The sequence below is a fragment of the Meles meles genome, chromosome 6 (genome assembly GCF_922984935.1).
Source record: "Meles meles chromosome 6, mMelMel3.1 paternal haplotype, whole genome shotgun sequence".
NCBI lineage: Eukaryota > Metazoa > Chordata > Mammalia > Carnivora > Mustelidae > Meles > Meles meles.
The window spans coordinates 153,023,917-153,045,085 of NC_060071.1; the positions used below are offsets into that span (position 1 = coordinate 153,023,917).

The 21,169-nt window shown below is 40.3% G+C and overlaps 1 pseudogene; it reads right to left on the reverse strand.

The window, feature by feature from the left end:
- Positions 1 to 4,406: 4,406 nt before the first annotated feature.
- Positions 4,407 to 8,724, reverse strand: LOC123943710 (annotated as a pseudogene).
- Between the last annotated feature and the right edge of the window lie 12,445 nt (positions 8,725 to 21,169).

A 21,169-nucleotide genomic window follows, 5' to 3' on the forward strand; every position in this document is an offset into this window, starting at 1 on the left:
CATGGGAGGTTTGGGGGGGTAGGAAAGGAAAGGGAGAAGGAAGATGGTATCAGGAGGGAGACAAACCATAAAAGACTCAATCTCAAAAAACAGACTGAGGGTTTCTGGGGGGAGTCGGGACGGGATAGGGTGGTGGGGATATGGACATTGGGGAGGGTATGTGATATGATGAGTACTGTGATATGTGTAAACCTGGAGAGTCACAGACCTGTACATTGGAGATAAAATCACATTATATGTTTATTTAAAAATTTTAAAAAAAAGAAAAGGATTGCATCAAAATCTAAGAGGAGAACACACGCAGTAACCTCTTAGATCCTCAACTGCAATACCTTCTTGCAAGATGGGTCTCTGAAAGCAAGGAAAACACAAACAGAAAGGAACTTTTGGGACTTCACCAAGACAAAAATCTTCTGAAATGCAAAAGAAGCAGTCAACAAAACTAAAAGGCATCCCATGAAATGGGAAGAGATATTTAGAAATGACACTACAGGAAAAGGGTTGATATCAAAGATCTATAAATAACTGACCAGACTGAACACCCAAAAAACAAATAATCCAGTCAAAAAATGGGCGGAAGGCATGAATAGACACTTCTCCAGAGAGACGTACAAATGGCAAACAGACACATGAGAAAATGCTCCACATCTCTTGTCACCATGGAAATATAAATCAAAACCATAATGAGATATTACCTTTCATGAGTTAGAAAGGATAAAATTAAAAAGACAAGGAAGAACAAATGTTGGAGAGGAGGTGGAGAAAGGGGAACTCTCTTATGCTGTTGGTGGGAATGCAAGTTGATACAGCCACTTTGGAAACAGTATCTAGCTTTCTCAAAAAGTTAAACATAGAACTACCCTATAACTCAGCAATCGCTCTCTTAGGTATTTACCCCAAAGATACAGATGTCGTGAAAAAAGGTGCACATGCACCCCAATATTCATAGGAATAATGTCAACAGTATTGAAACTGTGGAAGGAGCTAAGATGTCCTTCCACATATGGATGGATAAAGAAGATGTGGTCCGTATATACAATGGAATATTACTCAGCTGTCAGAAAGGATGAGTACCTAACATTTCATCGACTTGGATGGAACCGGAGAGAGTTATGTGAAGTAGAATAAATCAAGCAGAGAAAGATAATATCCTATTATCCTATGGTTTCACCTCTATGTGGAACATAAGGAATAGTGAGGAGGACCACAGAAAGTCAATTATCATATGGTTTTACTTACTTGTGGAATATAAGGAATAAAATGAAGGACATTAGGAGAGGAAAAGAAGAGTGAATTGTGGTAAATTGGAGAGGGATATGAAATATGAGAGACTGTGGACTCTGAGAAACCAACTAAGGGTATTGGAGTGTAGGGGGGGTGGAGGGATGGGTGAGCCTGATGATGGGTATTAAGGCCCTTCTCTCTTGATCTTCATGAACAGAGCTTTTGATGCATAATCTTGTGTCCTGGCTTCCCTATAGATTTTTAATGTGAATTAAATCATAAATACACTACCTGCCTGATAGAGGGATTGAAGACCATGAGAAGTTGGTAGATCCAGTTATGAGGACACATCTGGACCCTGTGTTAGGGACTGACAGCTCAGGGACTGCAGAGGGGAAGAGACACCCACAGCATCCAGGTCCATGGGAGTCTCAAACTCGTGAGGTGTTCTCTGGGCCCTTGATCTGCACAGATTGATGTGAATGTCCACCCTGGCTCCAGGGTGTATGTGGACCTGGATGGAGAGGGATGGAAAGTAACAGGAGTGATCATATTTATGTGAATGTGGGTGGGGTTCCTATGGTTTTCTCATCCCCAGGAACAAAACACCTGGCACGTGGGGGTAGCAGGTGTCTGTGATGTGGACTTTGTCAATGACAACTTTGACTAGATACTAGGATGTGTTTGAAGACCAATTTAGAAAAGGGTTACATCAAAAGAGGAGGACAGAGGCATTGACCTCTTAGATCCTCAACCACAGCAACTTCTTGCAAGATGGGTCTCTAAAAGCCAGGGAAACAAACAAAAAGGAAATTTTGGGACTACATAAATATAAAAATCTTCTGCAATGCAAAGGAAACTTCCAATCAAACTAAAAAGCAACCTAGATAACGGGAGAAATATTTGCAAATGACACTACAGACAAGGGATTGATATCCAAGACTGATAAAGAACTTACCAGATTCAAAACCAAAAACAAACAAACAAACAAACAAACAAACAAACAAACAAAAAATCCAGTCAGGAAATGGGCAGAAGGCTGAATAGACACTTCTCCAGAAAGACACAAATGGCCATTAGACACATGAGAAAATGCTCCACATCTCTTGTCACCATGGAAATATGAATCAAAACCACAATGAGATATTACCTTTCTTGAGTTAGAAAGGCTAAAATTAACAAGACAGGGAACAACAAATGTTAGAAAGGATGTAGAGAAAGGGTAACCCTCTTAGGCTGTTGGTGGAATGCAAGTTGATACAGCCACTTTGGAAAACAGTGTCTAGGTTCCTCAAAAAGCTTAAAATAGAACTACCCCATGGCTCAGCAATGGCACTACTGGGTATTTACCTTAAAGATACAGATGTAGTTTAAAAAGGGGCACATGAACCCCAATATTCATAGGATTAATGTCCACAATAGTGAAACTGTGGAAGGAGCTGATATGTCCTTCCACATATGAATGGGTAAAGAAGATGTGGTCCATATACACACTGGAATATTACTCAGCCATCAGAAAGGATGAATACCTAACATTTCATCAACTTGGGATGGACCCGGAGGGTGTTTTGTCAAGTAGAATAAGTCAAGCAGAGAAAGGTAATTATCCTATGGTTTCACTTCTATGTGGAACATAAGGAATAGTAAAGAGGACCACAGAGAAAGTCAATTATCATGTGGTTTCAATTACTTGTGGAGCATAAAGAATAACATGGAGGACATTAGGAGAGGGAAAGGAAAAGTGGATTGGGGGAAATTCGAGGGGGATATGAAGCATGAGAGATTGTGGACTCTGAGAAACAAACTGAGGGTTTTGGAGTTGAGGGGAACGGAGGGATGGGTGAGCATGTTGTTGGGTATTATGTAGGGCACGTATTGCATGGAGCACTGAGTGTGGTGCAGAAACAGTGAATCTTGCAACACTGAAAAATAAAATAATAAAATAAAATAAAGGAGTCAGGGAGGGAAATAAACCATGACAGACTCTGGATTCTGGGAAACCTACAAGGATTACAGAATTGAGGGTGGTGGGGGATGGGGTAGCCAGGTGATGAGTATTAAGGAGGGCAGGTGATGCGATGAGCACTGAGTTTTATACACAACTAATGAATCTTTGAATACTACATTAAAAACTGATGATGTATTATATGTTGGCTAAGTGAACATTAAAAAGGAATAGAGACTTTTTTCACGTTTTCAAAAAAATTCTTTTCAGTGTTCCAGAATTCATTGTTCATGCACCAAGGAAATAAGGGCTTTAAATGACACACTGGACCAGATAGACTTCTTTGTTATTTATTTGGACCCTTTCTCTTTCATTTTGATAAATGTAGGTAGAGGATTCTCAGGTGTATTTCAGTTTTTTCCCCCAAAGTATCATGTTGATGAGCACAGGGTTTTATACTGAAGACATGGAGCATTGAATATTATATCAAAAGTCAATGATGTATTATACCTTGGCTAATTGAGTTAGAAAAAAAATATGCAGACCCTGGTTTCTTTGATCTGTTCTGTGTTTCTTAATTTCTATACAATCCCTTTCTGCTCTAATCTTGCTATTTTTTTCCTTCTGCTTTATTTAGGATTCAGATATTGCTCTTTCTCTAGCATCTTTAGGCGTAATATTAGGTTGTTTATTTGAGATTTTTCTTTCTTCTTGAGGTTTTCCTGTATGCTGTGTATTTCTGTCTTAGGACCACTTTGCTGCAGAGAAATTACAGGAAGTTGATAATGGTTTCCTATTCCTTTCTTTAATTTTATTTTTTCAGTGGAGGTTTTATACTTGTGTGCATGTGTGTATGTGTGTGTGTGTGTGTGTGTGTGTGTGTGTGTGTGTGTGTGTGTGTGTGTGATCTTCTGGTTTGCCTGGAGGTTCTTTTGATCCACAGTGTGTGCCAATGAGATTCTTATAAACGTTTTGTTGATCTGCCTTAGGGATATTTGTAATTTATTGGTATTTAAAGACAAGAGGAAACTAATGTAACTAACTCTTATTTATTTATTTTGTGCATGTTAGGTATATTTTTTTTTCCTGTTGCAACTAAGTTTCTAAGTCAGAGAGTGAATAAGTAAGCATAGAATAATGCCAAGGAGGCTCCCTTGGGGAAACTGCTCTATGGAGAGAAAACCCCAGACCTTGACAGGAAATGTGCCATAGACTGCATCTGCACCTGCTCCTGGGATTAAAGACAGATCTGGTGAGAAGTGTGCACCCACTGCTGGTCTGATAGTCTTGTAGTTTGAGGTTTGTGTCTGGGCTCACACTGATGTCCCCTCAATGTGTCTTTCACACAGTAATACACGGCTGTGTCCTCGGCTCTCAGGCTGTTCATCTGCAGATACAGCGTGTTCTTGCTGTTGTCTCTGGAAATGGTGAATCAGGCTTTCACAGAGTCTGCGTAGTATGTTTTACTTCCATCATACCAAATACTTGCGACCCACTGCAGCCCCTTTCCTGGAACATGGCAGACCCAGCTCACGGCATTGCTACTGAAGGTGCACCCAGAGGCTGCACAGGAGAGTCTCAAGGACCCTCCAGGCTTCACCAGGTCTCCTCCAGATTCCACCAGCTGCACCTCACACTGGACACCTGCAGACACAAGACATCCTGGTTACGAAACTGTCACACATCCATGGTTTCTCTCACTCATATCCACTCACAGGTTCCCCTTTCTGCACATCCTCTCCAAAACACGTTGTTTACTGTTTTGTTAATTTTGGTCATTCTAACTGGTGTAAGGTGATATCTCAATGTGGTTTTAATTTGAATCTCCCTGATGGCTAGTGATGATGAACATTTCTTCATGTGTCTGATAGCCATTTGTATGTCTTCTTTGGAGAAGTGTCTGTTCATGTCTTCTGCCCATTTTTTGACATGATTATCTGTTTTGTGTGTGTTGAGTTTAAGGAGTTCTTCATCGATCTTGGATATCAGTCCTTTGTCTAACGTCATTTGTGAATATCTTCTCCCATTCCATGGGTTGCCTTTTGTTTTGTTGACTGTTTCCTTTGATGTACAGAAGCTTTTTATATTGACAATGTCCCAAGAGTTCATTTTCGCTTTTGTTTCCTTTGCCTTTGGAGACATGTCCTGAAAGATGTTGGGTGGCTGATGTTGAAGACGTTACTGCCTATGTTCTCTTCTGTAATTCTGATAGATTCCTGCCTCACATTGAGGCCTATTACCCATTTCAAGTTTATCTTTGTGCACAGTGTAAGAGAATGGCCAAGTTTCATTCTTCTACACATAACTGTCCCATTTTCCCAGTGCCATTTATTGAAGAGACTGTCTTTTTTTCCACTGTATATTTTTCCTGTTTTATCACAGATTATTTGATCATAGAGTTGCAGGTCCATTACTGGGATCTCTGTTCCACTGGTCTATGTTTCTGTGTTTGTGCCAGTACCACGCTGTCTTTGTGACAATAGGTTTGTAGTAGTATATCTTGAAATTGGGAAACGTGATGCCTCCAGCTTGGTTTTTCTTTTTTAATATTTCCTTAGCAATTCCTGGTGTCTTCTGGTTCCATACAAATTTTAGGATTGTTTTTATCTGGCACAAAGTAATGAAAAAGCATTCCATGCTCATGGAACGGAAGAATAAACTTGTTACAAATATCTACACTGCCCAGAGCTATCTGTACTTTCAGTGCCATCCCGATGAAAATTCAACCGGCATTTTTCGATTCAAATTAAAACAACATTGAGATACCACCTAACACCAGTTAGAATGACCAAAATTAGCAAGAAAGGAAACAACGTGTGCTGGAGAGGATGTGGAGAAAGGGAAACCCTCTTCCACTGTTGGTGGGAATGCAAGTTAGTGCAGCCACTTTGGAGAACAGTGTGGAGATTCCTGAAGAAATTAAAAATAGAGCTTCCCTATGACCCTGCAATTGCACTGCTGGGTATTTACCCCAAAGATACAGATGTAGTGAAAAGAAGGGCCATTTGTACCCCAATGTTTATTGCAGCAATGTCTACGGTAGCCAAACTGTGGAAAGAACCAAGATGCCCTTCAACGGATGAATGGATAAGGAAGATGTGGTCCATATACACAATGGAGTATTATGCCTCCATCAGAAAGGATGAATACCCAACTTTTGTAGCAACATGGACGGGACTGGAAGAAATTATGCTGAGCGAAATAAGTCAAGCAGAGAGAGTCAAGTATCCTATGGTCTCACTTATTTGTGGAGCATAACAAATAACATGGAGGACATGGGGAGATGGAGAGGAGAGGGAGTTGAGGGAAACTGGAAGGGGAGATGAACCATGAGAGACCATAGACTCTGAAAAACAACCAGAGGGTTATGAAGGGGCGGTGGGGGGGTGGGGTGTGGTGGGAGGTTGAGGAACCAGGTGGTGGGTAATAGGGAGGGCACGTACTGCATGGAGCACTGGGTGTGATGCCAAAACAATGAACACTGTTATGCTGTAAATAAGCAAATAAAAATAAATAAATAAATAAATAAATTTATTAAAAAAAAACAAAAAAAAAAAACAAGGACTTTGAATGACACACTTAACCAGACTGATTTCTTATATTATGCTTTAAATTATTTTAATTTAAATTCAGTTCAGTTAACACACAGTGCATTACCGGTTTCAGAGGTAGATTTAGTGATTCATCAGTTGCCTATGATAGCTAGTGCTCATTCCATGAAATGCCTTCCTTAATGCCCTTTGGCCAGTTACCTCATCCCCCACAGCCACTCCTCGTTTAAACACAAAATTTTGAATATAATTTCAGGTTTGGATTGGGGAATGTTCATCCTAGAATTATAGCTCTATTTATTTATTTTCTCACAATATTATCTGCTTAAATTCTTTGTAAAATTTTGTTCAGTTAGCCATCATTAGTTTTTGATGTAGTGTTCAACAATTCATTATTTGTGCATAATTCCCACTGCTTCTCCCAGCATGTGCCCTCCTTATCACCCATCCCCAAGTTACCCCATCCCCTGACCCCTACCCCTCCAAAACCCTGTCTGTTCCACAGAGAAACATACTGATTTCTGATTTTATTTATTTGGGGCTTTCTCTTTTATTGATGATAAATCTAGGCAGAGATTTATAAATTTTATTATATTTTTTCCAAAGAACTAGACCTGATTTTTTTTAATCTTTTCTGCTGTTTTTTGTTTTTATATCATTTATTTATGCTCTCGTCTTTAGTATTCCCTTCCTTCTGCTGTATTTAGCTTCAGTCACTGTACTTTCTCTAGCTCCTTTAATTGTAATGTTAGGTGGTGTCGTTTAGATTTTTCTTACTTCTCGAGGTATTCCTGTATGCTTTGTATTTCTGTTTTTGGACCACCTTTGCTACAGAAAAATTTAGTAAGAGAAAGTGATGATGGTTTTGTACTCTTGTGTGAGTGTGTGTGTGTGTATGTTTGTGTGTGTGTGTGCATGTGTGTGTGTGTGTGTGTTTTATGTTCAGGCTCTACATCCACACCACAACTGGCGGGGTTTCACTGCTTTCTGATGTTGTCACTAACACTGATGCTATGAGCATTGTTTAAGACAGTGACACCCCCCTCCAAAGACCATGTCTTATTTTACTTTGGATTGTTGATGCCTCTGTGGCCTCATGTCCAGCATGCACTTTATGCTTTTTCTATCAAGTGTACACATTGATCTGGGTGGAGTTGTGATGCATACTGAGTGCCTCTGGGATTCCTGTAAAGGTTCAGTTGATGAGCATCAGGATATTTGTGATTCATTGGTATTTATGGACAGGAATAAACAACATGATTGAATCTGTATTTTGTGCATTTTAATATAATTGTTTTTCCATTAGAACAAATTTTCGAAGCCAGAGAGTGAAGAGGTAAGGACAGAATCATGTGTGCAGAGAGGGCCCTGAGGGAAAGTGTTCTCTGGACAGGAATCACCAGATCCGGACAGGAAACTTGTCCATAACCTCCATCTGCATCTTCTCCTGGGCTTAAGGACAGAATTGGTGAGGAATGTGCACCCTCTGGTGGTCCCTATCCTCTTCTACAGTGAGGTTTCTGTCTGGGCTCACACTGATGACCCCTCACTGTGTCATTGCACAGTAATACATGGCTGTGTCCTTGGCTCTCAGGCTTTTCATCTACAGATTCAGTGTATTCTTGCCATTGTCTCTGGAGATGCTGAATTGTTCAGAGTCTGTGTAGGTTTTGCTACATCCATCATTGCTAATCCATGCGACCCACTGCAGCCACTTTCCTGGAGCCAGGCAGACCCAGCTCATGTGGTAACAGCTGAAGGTGAATACAGAGCCTACACGGGAGAGTCTCAAGATCCCCCAGGCTTCACTATGTCTTTCCCAGACTCCAGCAGCTGCACCTAACACTGGATACCTGAGGACACAAGACATCCTGGTCAGGAAATTGTCACAGACCCACCGTTTCTCTCATTTGTATCCACTCTCACACTCAAGGTCTCTTGTTCACCATGAATTACCTTTTAAAAGAGCAACAAGAAAAAAACAGCCAAGTGCAAACTCCATAGTGATTTGTCTGTGTTCTGTCTTAATTACTGATTGGAACACCTGGAAATCCTGGTGCTGGGGTTCCTCTCCCAGCTGCACAGTCAGGGCTGGGCTGTTTTAATCAGCAGAAGGAAGGCCCTATTTGCATGTTCTCTGAGTATATATCAAATTTTCCAGGTAGAATCCTCATGATGGCAGTGACCTAGAGCAGTTGTGAGGGTCCTGAGGGAGTTTGGTCACCATGATATCTTAGAGGAAATTGCACTCTATTTTGTGATTTTGGTAGAGAAACTGCTTGACACCCATTATAATCATTTTTTTCACATATGCACCCCATCATCGTGATGTAGGTACCAATTTTACCACTATTTTACAGGTGGGTATGTACATACTGCAGCACAGAATGGTTGTGTGAATTTCCAGGTGAGCACAGCATGTGAAGTTGAGCCCCAGTGTCTGAGTCTGTGCTCCTCACCATGGGAACTGTTTGCTCCCTTGAACCTCCTGCAGGACAGAGCTGGACATGAGAGTAGCAGGCATCCTGAATATCCAGAATTCCCAGTAGACTGTTGTGTGGAGACCAGGTCTTTCTGTTATAGAAACTTGGAGACACCGAGAAGCCTTGACAGAAACTCACAGAGCTTGTGGAGATGTTGTGGGTTATCAACAACCCACAACAAGGGACATTTATACCTGTTCTCTCTGTACACATCGATGGAAAACTTTAAATAAAGATAAAAGAATGGAATTATTATTTAAACAATTAACATCAGAACACCTGAGATCAGAATGCATGCCATTAGTTAAAGACAATTCTTCATTTCTGAAATGGAGATCATTGTACTTCTATGCTCATATTTATTGCCATGATGATATAAATTATATTTATTCCAGTGCTTCACCCTTGACAAGTTTCGTTTTTGTCATTTTGATGGTTAAATCCAAAAATGGAGGACTCTTCTGTATTTCCACAGATTTACAAACTGTTTACTGTGTTTCTGTCTGGGAGAAGTTAACAGAGAATTTAGCTGGAAACCATCGAGAGGAGACCAGCCATCAACCAACTTCTTGTCCTGGATCATGAGCTGCGAGGTTCTTGAGTCAGAGGGATTGTGAGTGCACCCTGCTGGTCCCAGTGCAACAGGAGGTGACACAGATCCTTGCAGAGATACAGGGACTCCTCTTTTCCCTTCCCCATTTATCCAACATTCAAGGAGTTACTTTCTCAGTGTAACCACTACAGATTGTCCTATTAGTAGGGTATGTCCTCATACTTATTTCATTTACTTGAGCTCCTCACTCTGCTTGTAGGCTACAATATCCAATATTTATTGTATTCATAGGTGAGCAGGAATCGTGGATCAAGTCCCTATGATCTTTCAGGTGCCCTCAAGCCACTGAGGTCTTTCCCTCTTGAGGGTATAAATTCATAGGTTCTATTGTATGGGAAATGTCTCCTCTCTCAGTAAGGTGAGGGTTAGCTGCTTGTCCTGGGAGGAATAGTCCTAGAAACCACATCTCTATATGTTTCCAATTATATTTGATGAGAATCACTAATGAAATTGCCATTGGTCAGAGAATTGTCTTCAGCAGGTATTGGATTTTAATCATTCTGACAGGTATGAGGTGACATCTTTCCATGGTTTTGATTTGTGCTTCCCTGATGATGGCTGATGTTGAGCATCCTTTCAAGCATCTGATAGCCATCTGGATGTCTTCTTTCAATGACTGTTTATTCCTTCCTTTCTTTTGACCATTTGTTAACTGCATTATTTGCGTGTGAGTGTGGTAAAGTCTTTATAGATTATGGATATTAAACATTATCAGATATGTTTTTTCCAAATATCTTCTCCCAATTATGACTCATATGTGGAATTTATGAAGGAAAACAAATGAACATAAGTGAAGTAGAAAAGAAAAAAATGAAGGAGGGAAACAACCACAAATGACTCTTAGTAATAGAGAACAAACTGCAGTTTGATGGAGGGAGATGAGTGAGGACTGGGGAGATGATGATGAGCATGAAAGAAGGCACCAGTTTTGATGAAGTCTAGGTGTTGTCTGTAAGGGTGAATCACTGAATTATATCCAGAAACAAATATTACACTGTGTGGTAAATAATAAAATTTAAATTAAAAATAAAACAAGAAAAATGCAGCAAGTACTGGAATACATGGGTGGTGTCAGACAGTGAGGACCAGGGGAACAACACATCATAAACATGCATCCTCAAGCTTAGGCTTATTCCCTGCAGAGGAATGGGAGGTGCAAGGGAAGGCCAGCTGACACTTGTCCATGCTTCATGAATTCTCAGATGCAACGCTGTGAACGAGCCTGGCCCAGGTGCTCAGAACAACCACACTTGGGCAGGATGTCGGGTGCAAGGTGTTTGGACAGCTGCCAGTGAGGTGTGGGCACAGACAAGTATGGAAATGCCAACCCATATGGCACCACACAGAGAGTTATGACTGTTTTAGTTAATTAATATCTATAACCAGTCATGGAGCAAATGTGTAAATGTAAAGAGTTGAGTCTCATTTGTCTAGATACCAATGATTATGAACTTTGAGACATAATTTCTCTCTTTCTTTTATTTTTTATTGAATCTTTTAATTTTTTTCTTGTCTTTTTAAAATTTATTTATTTTCAGCGTAACAGTACTCATTGTTTTTGTACCACACCCAGTGAATTTTTAAATTTTTATTTATTCTTTTTCAATGTAACAGTATTTTTTGTTTTTGCACGAAACCATTGCTCTATGCAATAAGTGTCCACCCTATTACCCACCACCTGGTTCCCCCAACCTCCCACCCCCCGCCCCTTAAAAACCCTCAGGTTTTTTTTTTTTTTCCTGAGGGTTTTTTCCTGAGAGTCCATAGTCTCTCATGGTTCACCTCCCCTTCCAATTTCCCTCAACTTCCTTCTCCTCTCCATTTCCCCTTGTCCTCCATTATTTGTTATGCTCCACAAATAAGTGAAACCATATGATACTTGACTCTCTCTGCTTGACTTATTTCACTCAGCATAATCTCTTCCAGTCCCATCCATCTTGCTACAAAAGTTGGGTATTCATCCTTTCTGATGGAGGCATAATACTCCATTGTGTATATGGACCACATCTTCCTTATCCATTCATCCGTTGAAGGGCATCTTGGTTCTTTCCACAGTTTGGAGACCATGGCCATTGCTGATATAAACATTGGGGTACAGATGGCCCTTCTTTTCACTACATCTGTATATTTGGGGTAAATACCCAGTAGTGCAATTTCAGGGTCATAGGGAAGCTCTATTTTAAATTTTTGTTTTGTTGACTGTTTCCTTTGCTGTGCAGTTTTTGATCTTTATGAATTCCCAAAATTTCTTTTTTGTTTTTGTTTCCTTTGCCTTTGGAGACATATCTTGAAAGAAGTTGCTGTGGCTGATATCGAGGATGTTACTGCCTATGTTCTTCTCTAGGATTCTGATAGATTCCTGCCTCACGTTGAGGTCTTTTATCCATTTTGAGTTTATCTTTGTGTATGGTGTAAGAGAACGGCCAAGTTTCATTCTTCTACATATAGCTATTCAGTTTTCCCAGCACCATTTATTGAAGAGACTCTCTTTTTTCCACTGTATATTTTTTCCTGCTTTGTCGAAGATTATTTTACCATAGATTTGAGGGTCCATATCTGGGCTCTCCACTCTGTTCCACTGGTCTCAGTGTCTGTTTTTATGCCAGTACCATGCTGTCTTGGTGATAACAGCTTTGTAGTAAAGCTTGAATTAAGGCAACGTGATGCCACCAGTTTTAGTTTTGTTTTTCAACATTTCCTTAGCAATCAGAGTCTCTTCTGATTCCATAGAAATTTTAGGATTATTTGCTCCAGCTCTTTGAAAAATACCGGTGGAATATTGATCAGAATGTCATTAGAAGTATAGATTGCTCTAGGAAGTATAGACATTTTAACAATGTTTATTCTTCTGATCCAAGAGCAATAATCTTTAAAATCTTTAAGAAATAAAAAAAAGGGGGAGACAAGATGGCGGGGAAGTAGGAGGAGGCACCGTTTCAACCTGTACCCTAAAGTGAGCTGATTACCTACCAAAGAACTCCAATCACCCATGAAATCAGCCTGAGAGTAATTTCTTTCAACCTAAAGTTAGAGAAATTATTCAAATTATTCTGAATCTTTAAAAAATTCATTGAATATATGAATGTAAATTTTCTCTATTGTTGTTAAAATTGCCTGACTTTAATTGTTTTATTTTAGAAAGAAACACACCGCATATTATGTAGCATCTTAAATTTTTGAAATGTAAAAATTCAATGGTGACAAGCATATACACCACATGATTTCACACTGAAGCACTTCCAACAGAGTCTCATTTCTTCCACCACACCTGACATGTGGACCAACCCTTCCATGATCAGGGCCTCAGGACTGGACTTAGTCTTGCTCCTCATAGGATGTCACCTGCACCTTTCCAAGAGCTTCCTGGTGTTACTGGTTTAACCGAGTAGAGTTGAGATACATATAGTATGTTAATGTTTACCAGTTGTGTTTTTCTTTTCTTCTGTCACATACAAAGGACACAAACAGAAGGCCAATTATATGAAAGTTAAAGCAAATGAATAGTCAAGAAGCAAAATTTAAAAATAGACAAGTGATTTCCTAACCCTATAAGCTATAAAGCCTTAAAAATCTAAGGATTAGATATGTTTCCCAGAATGAGTCACTTTATAGTAATAGGAGTTCAGGAATTTGGATCTTGGTAGCTTGTTAACCATTCAGTTTCACAGAGGTGGTAATTAGTAAATCCCTGAACAATATCAGCTTTGTTTAATGGAAAAGAATCCTTCTGTGGTATGTTGTTAAGTTCAGGAGCATAAACACAATCCCTGTTTGCAGTTCTTTTTTTAAGTTTTTATTTAAATTACAGTTATTTAACATAGGGCATACTTAAGAAGACCCAAACCTACATAATGCATCTCCATCTGCCACCCCTCTGGTAACCATCAGCCTGTTATCTGTGTTAGAGTGTGTTTCTTGTTTTCTCTTTTTTCCCCCTTTTCTCCTTTATTTTGTTTCTTAAATTCAACATATGAGTGAAATTATATGGTATGTGTCTTTCACTGACTAATACACTTAGGATAAAACTCTAACCCCATCCAAGTCATTGGAAATGTCAAGATTTCATTCTTTTGTATGAGTGAGTAACATTCCACTCTCTCTGCATATAACACCTCTTCTTTATCATTCATCAGTGAGTGGACACGTGGGTTATTTCCATAGTTTGGCTATTGTAAATAATCTGATGTTAATATAGGGGTGTGAGGTTCTCTGTGAACTAGTCTTTTTGTGCTCTTTGGGTAAATATCCAGTTGTGTAATTGCTGGGTCTTAGTGTAGTTCTACTTTTACGTATTTGGGGAATCTACACCCTGTTTTCAAGAGTGGCTGCACCCTGCACACTCCACATCCGACCAGGGAATTCTGAAGCACCTCAGTTCTAAGGAAGTGGTATCAGGTCTCATTTAAAAAGCCCATCAAAGCACACTTACTTTAAACTCCCACATTCTGGCTAAGGACCAAACACTGACAACTGCAAGCAAGGAGGGTTTCTGTAGACACCTGGCCTGAAGGCAAGTTCTGCTAAAATCGAACAGCAGAGAACAATCAGTACACAGTACACACAAGTACGCACCAGAGAGCTCTCTGAATCACCAAGTCCTCAACATAACTGTGTTTTTTTTAAAAGATTTTATTTATTTATTTGACAGAGAGAGAGATCTCAAATAGGCAGAGAGGCAGGCAGAGAGAGAGGAGGAAGCAGGCTCCCTGCGGAGCAGAGAGCCCGATGCGGGGCTCGATCCCAGGACCCTGAGATCATGACCTGAGCCGAAGGCAGCGGCTTAATCCACTGAGCCACCCAGGCGCCCCCATAACTGTGTTTTGTAATACACAGAAGAAGGTAGAATCTTAGAGGAAATGACAAGATGGAGAAATTCCGTTTCAGTTGCAGTTATGATCAACCTCAACTTGGGTTTTCTTAGATCCATCCCTTTGTCACCACAGTGTGAGCAGAAGACTTGTGTTCTGTCTCCACATCCAGTAGTTTCCGTTCCAGAAAGGATCCTGTGCATCAAGAACACTTCCATCCAGGGGCGCCTAGGTGGCTCAGTGGGTTAAGGCCTCTGCCTTCGGCTCAGGTCACGATCCCAGAGTCTTGGGATCAAGCCCCGCAATGGGCTCTCTGCTCTGCAGGGAGCCTGCTTCCTCCTCTCTCTCTGCCTGCCTCTCTGCCTAGTTGTGATTTATTTCTGTCAAATAAATAAATAAATAAATAAATAAATAAATAAGAACACTTCCATCCAGCCAAACCATTCACAATGCAGCAGTGTCCATGCACTGGGATACTGAGTGCTGCTGACAACATCCCTGCCATTCTTGTCCTTTTGGAGCACCTCTGACTTCCTGCTCAAAATGACTCTCATTGCTGACAAATGTTTTCTTCTCCTTGTGACTTGCTGGGTGAGAGTATGTGCCTGGACCTCAGGTGGAAACAGTCACTTACTGCAAAATGATATACTAATTGAACAATATTCAATGGGTTTTCCACACTAAAACAGCAGTTGGGATCATAGGACCACTGGATCAGAGGAGAAAGGAAAATAAGGTTAAGATCTTCTGAAATAAAACAACAGAGTGTCATTTTGAGCCTCAATATATAAAGCACTTGTTATTTATCACACCATCTTTGAAGCAAGAAAATATCAAAGACTAAAAAAATGAAGATGTATTTCTTGGACCCCTTAGAAAGTTGAGGTCACAGAGGTGTCCATTCCCCACACTACAGAGAGGCACAGACCTGGCTGAGTTGACAAATCTTGCACAGAAACCTTGGATTTCCATCGGAGTTAGTGTGCTTCTAGGTGAGATTAGCATTGGATTCATGCTGTGTAACAGATTTCCTTTCCGAGTGGAGGTGAGTATCCTCCAACCCACTGAGAACCTTGAGAACAAAGGCATAAGAAGGAGGAAGACACCCTTTCATTTCAATCTCATTGCCTGGACTGCTCATCTCCTCTTTTCCTATCCTACTCTTGGACAGAGCAATATATCAAGTGGTTCTCTGGTTCTCCATCCAACAGCCTGAGAATGATTTACTCCACGATCCCCACCAGCTTGTAGAGGACGGAGCCTGGGACTTCTAAGGCTCTCTTACCATGGGATCCAATTACATATGTTCTTTCTGCAGGTGAAATTTCATCTGGAAATAAATAATAGTTCTACATTCTGTACATACTTGTTGGCATGTGGTATTGTCAGCCTTCTTGTATTGTAGCCATTCTTAGTGGAGGTGTAGTGGTATCTTGTGAGGATGAATATATTGATGTATATAATTACGTCTTCCAAGAAGAATAGGACACTATGTTGATACATTATCCTTGAAGAACTGCTAAGATTAGTGTTACCATCATGGATATTTTCCACAGGTGAAATTTCAGCTGGAAATGAATAATAGTTCTACATTCTGTACATGCTTGTTGGCATATGGTATTGTCTGCCTTTTTGTATTGTAGCCATTCTTAGTTGCAGTGTAGTGGTATCTTGTGAGGATGAAGACCTTGATGTATATAATTACCATTTCTAGAAGAATAGGACATTATGCTGATACATGCTCCTTTAAGAACTGTTAACATTAGTGCTATCATCATGGATATAGAGGATGTAGGGATGGTGAAGTTCACCCTATGCTTATTCCCTTGTCCAGTTTGTGTTGCACAATTTGTTAAGAGTTGTAGTAGATGCCTATAGGTAAATCACGGTCTTGGACTTTAAAATTTTGGAGGAAAGTCCTGCCATTCTTTGCAGATCATGATTCTTCTTTTGAGAAATAGCGAAGCCTGTTCCTGGATCTTAGGAACTATAGGTTCAAGCCCAAGTCACTAGGTTGCCGTGGAAATTGAGCTGTCCATCTTGAAATGGGTGTTATTTGAACATCCAAGCCATAAACTGGAGCATGTACAGTGATACTCCATCAGCTGATGGAAGAAATGATGGTGTCTGAAGAGATCCTGAAGACGTAAGTCAGTCACAGGAAGTATTTTCTGCACGACCATGATCTCCCGTCCTGCTGTACTGCTTTCTCTCTCCTAACCTACATATATGGCCTCATGGGGAGAGTCCTACAATTACTTCAGAAGGGAAGAAAAAGTTGATCCTGGTTCACTTTTGTTTCTGCATGATATTCAGACATCAGTTAATGGCGGAACTCACTAATCTTTTATTTTTTATTATTTTTTTAATTTCTTTTCAGCGTAACAGTATTCACCCAGTGCTCCATGCAATATGTGCCCTCCACAATATCCACCACCAGGCTCAACCAACCTCCTACCCTAGTCCCCTCCAAAACCTACAGTTAGTTCCTCAGAGGGAACTCACTTGCCTTATCATGTTCTCCACCTCCCTGGAGCACCTGTTTTATATGACAGAATTTCCCACATGAAGGCAGGATTACAGCATTAATTAAGTGGCAACGTCTTACAAATTTGAAGCAAATTCGAGATCCTTTTAGAATGAGGATGTTGGTCATCCTTTCAGGTAATGTCCTGGCACAGCTTGAAGATTTGGCTGACAACAGGGAGAATATATCATTGGTAGAGTACAAAAGCAGCTCTATATCCCAATTTTCAGTCTTTTCCAGTTACAGAAATGAGTACCTTAGCTATCATGCTTATGTCCTCCTTATTTTTTAAAAATATGTGTATGTCTTTGTTTTGTTTCCTGTCTTTTTCTTTGTCATGTAACATAAGATGTATTGACTTTATATCATTGCATTTAATAATTCTTAATTATGAATCATAATATTTCAGTTGAATGATATCAATGAGAAGAGAAAACACCACTGAAGAGCTTCACCTCCTCTTCTGGGGAAAGGTTTAGATGGTTTTGGTTGTATGCAGGATACTTGTATCATATATGGTGAAATTGTGACTGTGTTATTTTCTTTGTTTTTAGGAAGACTGTGATTAAGGCAATAAATATGGATGCCCAGTTTATGGGACGTTGATGTTTGATGGTTAACTCAATTTGTCAGTGTGACAGAGACATGGTTAAGAGGACTGAACATTGTTTCTCTGAGTGTCTATGATGTTTCTGTAATGGATTGGCATTTGCATTCATGGTCTTTCTGTATGTGGGCATCATCCAATCCATTAAGGTTCTGAGTAGAATAAAAAGCTGAGGGAGGAGGTATTCCCTCATGTTTACTTCCTGTGTGCATGCTTGAGCAGGGTTACTGATCACCACCTGACTTTGGATGCAGTTACATCGTCAGGTCCCCAGGATCTCTGACTAGACCTCACTGAGAATGTGACGAGACATTCATCCCTGGACATCCTGGGTCTCCAACTTATGATAGTAGATCATGGGGCTTCTCAGACTCTTCAGTGATATATGCAGTGGGCTATGTGTTCCTTTCCTCAGGAGAACTATGACTAATACATGGAGCTTCTAGTATGTTCTTGTGGCTTGTTGTAAGTGCCAAAATGTGTCAGACATATGAAGGGCTAACAATCAAAGTTCTTTGAATGAATTGTCATGTTTTGTGTTTGGGACAAGAGATAGGTGAGGATAATGAGGAGTGAAGAGATGATGAAAATATCATGAGATCTAAGAAGAGAGAGACCCCTGGTCCTTGGACACTGATGGGGGAAGATAGGTTCTATTCATCCTGGGGGCAATTCTTAAAGCCTTGCAGAATCAAGAGTGCAGATTAGAGTCTCAAGACGATGTCTTCTTTCCAAAACACAGAGAAATAATGATTTTGTCAAGAACAGTCTAATGAATGAGTACATTTGAAGTGAAAAATGAAAAATTAATTCATGTATAGTATGTGGATATATTGAATTCAGTTAAGGATAATCCCAAATACTGATACTTTGTCCATCATTCAATTTTATTATTTGGGAACTATTTGAGAAGTATTTAATTGAGATATTTAATACGGGTGTTTAATAGTATTAAATAGTGTTAAAATACGTAAAAATAATATTCATTAAAATATTTAATAAGTAAATTACCCTATATATTTTTAAAACTATGCATTTATTTATAGTTATATATTAAAATCCGGTTGCTTTGTAGTTAGAAATATCATTAAATATTCATAAAATCTGGAAGGATAAGAGGAAATAGTTGCACATTATTGTTTCTTTGGAATATATATTTTTCATCTTTTATTTCCAGAGAACACATAAAATATATTTTAGTGTACAAATTATTTCACCTTGAAAGTCAATGATTATAACATACAATACTAATAAAATATCAGAACCTGTACAAATCCACACACCCCCAAGCCCAGTACATATTTTTCTAGTTGAGAAGGAAAGGAATTCACCTTCTTCACCAGCAGCTAGACCTACCCTGTATTTGGTGGGTCTTAGAGCCCCCTGGTGTCCTGAGTGCCCCTAGTGACCCAAGCGCCCCCTGGTGACCTGATCGCCCCCTGTTGTAGTGACTATTCCTGCAGCCCAGCCTCTCCTGTGTCCCTACAGGAATGTTTGGCTCTGGGGTCACACTGACATTCCCTCACTATGTCTCTACCAGTAATACATGGCCAGGACCTTCGTGGAACTGAGATCGGTCAGCTGCAAGAACTAGTTCTTGGATGTGACTCTGGAGATGTACATGTAGCTCTTGTTGGATGGAGTGTCGTGTGTGCCTTACCTATGATTTATAGACCAATTCACTGCACCTAGTCACGTGGGGTTGGTGGATTGATTTCCACCAGAAATTACTGCATGACACGGAGAATCCGGAGACAGCATCAATGAGGTGCAAGGTCTCTGAGCCCCTCACCAGTCATGAGCCTGACTCCTGATGAAGCACCTGGGACAGGACACCTGGATACAAGACCCTGTCACTCAGGACACTCACAACCATCCCAATGGTGCCATGTCTGACATCTTTTGGGATGTCAGCTCTTTTGGGAGCTGTCACCAGACACAGAGAAGGGCCTAGAAACTCATATTCCTCCAGACCACAGCTCTGCCTTCCCCAGAGACCTCACCCTGTCTGAAGAGAGAGTTGTGAGCTCCTACTGCCTAAGAGTGGATTTTACCCTAGAGGTTGAGGAGAAGTTTGCATGTGTGGGAAGGAACCTGTCATTGGAAGTCAACAGGGACAGAGTCAGTCTCCTCTGGACCTTCCAGGACCACCTGTGGGTATCTCCTTGTTGAACTTACAAGGTATGTTGGTCTGGGATGGGTGAGCCCTTGTTCTATGAGCTGTGTTGGAAGCAGGTCAATAGGTGGCCTCGCTTTCTGAGCATAAGAATAAATGATGAATAAACGAGTGATTCAAAATTCATTTTAATCTAAACTATTTTTCAAAAAGATATTTAATGGGATCTGCAGTTTGTAGCTACAGCTTTCCAAATGAACAACTCCCTGCACAGCATGGGTGCATCTGGAGACCTTTTATCCTAATGGTCTCTGTTGATGGGCTTTGTCTGCCAAGATATCTGCAAAACATGTAAGTGATATCTTTTTCCTCAAGTGCATGGACACCAACACAAGGCGCCTATTCTGTTCCTATGTTTGGAGGGTGCCTCCCTTGTCCTGAGAAATCCACCTCACACAGGGGCCTATTATCTCTTGGAGGAGGATCTTGCTTTAAAGAAAAGTGGGTAACTTTTCTCTTATGCAGTACAGAGATGATCATTTAATTCAGGCATGGAGTTAATGACACTCAAATACTACCCTGAATGAAATGGTGTTAATGGCCCGGAGATTATTAGGATCTAATCATTAGAGATCTATTAAGAGATTGTGGGAGTTATGTTCATATTCCTGAAAGACCTGCCGCAAGAGGATAAATGCTGAGATAAATGAATATACTTCAAATAGAAAACAGATGAGCATAGAACAGATAGATGACAGATGAATACTTAGATAAGTTGACATTATTTTAAAAGACACTAGAGATTAGCAAGACAGGAAACAACGTGTGTTGGAGAGGATGTGGAGAAAGGGGAACCCTCTTACACTGTTGGTGGGAATGCAAGTTAGTGCAGCCACTTTGGAGAACAGTGTGGAGATTCCTGAAGAAATTAAAAATAGAGCTTCCCTATGACCCTGCAATTGCACTGCTGGGTATTTACCCCAAAGATACAGATGTAGTGAAAAGAAGGGCCATTTGTACCCCAATGTTTATTGCAGCAATGGCTGCGGTCGCCAAACTGTGGAAAGAACCAAGATGCCCTTCAACGGATGAATGGATAAGGAAGATGTGGTCCATATACACAATGGAGTATTATGCCTCCATCAGAAAGGACGAATACCCAACTTTTGTAGCAACATGGACGGGACTGGAAGAAATTATGCTGAGCGAAATAAGTTAAGCAGAGAGAGTCGAGTATCATATGGTCTCACTTATTTGTGGAGCATAACAAATAACATGGAGGACATGGGGAGATG